This window comes from Belonocnema kinseyi, chromosome 3, assembly GCF_010883055.1.
Source record: "Belonocnema kinseyi isolate 2016_QV_RU_SX_M_011 chromosome 3, B_treatae_v1, whole genome shotgun sequence".
Classification (NCBI taxonomy): domain Eukaryota; kingdom Metazoa; phylum Arthropoda; class Insecta; order Hymenoptera; family Cynipidae; genus Belonocnema; species Belonocnema kinseyi.
Window position 1 is genome coordinate 55,575,610 of NC_046659.1, and position 1,431 is coordinate 55,577,040.

The following is a 1,431-nucleotide window of genomic DNA, read 5'->3' on the forward strand; positions in this document are numbered from 1 at the left end:
GCAAGGTTTTTTCGATTCTTGAAAGCCTTCCAAACAAATCTACCTAGTCCGTTTTTTTCGGCATGGCCGACCAGCTAAAAGTGGCTTCCAGCTCACCGTGTCTTAGCAGCCTCCATGCACTCACAGCTTAATGCCCGAATTAACCAGGTCATTTAGGCGAATGTAATTTTTGATTAATAACTAAACATTTACTTGGGATTAGAGTTCCTCTAGAGAGAGTTGTGTCACGTTACCCCCTCCACTAGCCGCCGCGAAACCGGAATTAATATTGCAGAAATTCATGTGATTAAAAAAATTATTTTCACATTTTAATAATTTTCAGTAAACAAATCTAAATAATTATTATTGTTATTCTACTTACTATATATTAGATGTTAAAGGCTTTATCAAACAGTCTTAAATAATAGTTTTTTTTAAAAGTGTGTATGAATAAGAGTTTTTACTTTTCAAACATTTTTTATTATTACACCTACATTATTATTTTTATTATATTTATTTACTATTCTAGCAGTGCCTGAACATTAAATTTGACTTGATAGTCGCGTCAATTTCAAAACATTCGATTCCGCTTTTGCGGCACCAATCAGAAGCGGAGTAAGTGGTGACACAACTCTCCCTTGAGGAACTCTACTTGGAATCAGAAAAATGCTTTATCTACTGGTCGATGTATTGTAAAAATAAAGAAATTGTGGAAAAGTAAAAAATCATTTTAAAATACATGAAATTGTTTTTAGTGCCTTATCAATAATACATTCATTGAAAATCACAGTAAATAAGACCATTAATTTTCAAACACAGAAATATTATTTATATTTATATTATTCTATTTGTTTAAATTTTACCCTTAAAAATAATAGGTTATCAAAAGAAACTTGTATTAGGAAAAATTAGATTTAAAATTTCAACATGTTGGTTCCTGATTTTTAATTTCTGCTTGAGGAAACCACTCCCTGGTAAAAAGGCTTGCATTAAAAAGTTTAGAAAAATTTCATTCGTCCAGTGGTAACGTCGGAAATATTGAATACTTCTGGATCCCGTTTCTGTCCTCCCATTTTTAATATCCACGATAGTTGAAGTTAGCTCTCAAATTGAATCCCTTTCTGTACCTAGCGCTGAAAATATTTTGCTGAATACGACAAAGCAACCATGAATTAGACAAATTTTCATCCATTTAATTGTGGGTCCGGATGCAATAAGGGCACATAAAATTTTTTCGTGCGAAAACGAAGTCCCCTGGAGGCTTTAGGAAAAATTTTCGAATTTTAATTTTCAAAAGATATATATGGATGTCAAATTTGATTGTGCATCTTTTTTTCTTAAGACAAAAAATTGAAACTTTTTTAGTTTAAAAATTAAAGCCAAAAAACTTACTTTTTTGAAAAAGTCGATTTTAATCCGTTTTTCACTTCAACTCGTGCTCTGTACGTCAGT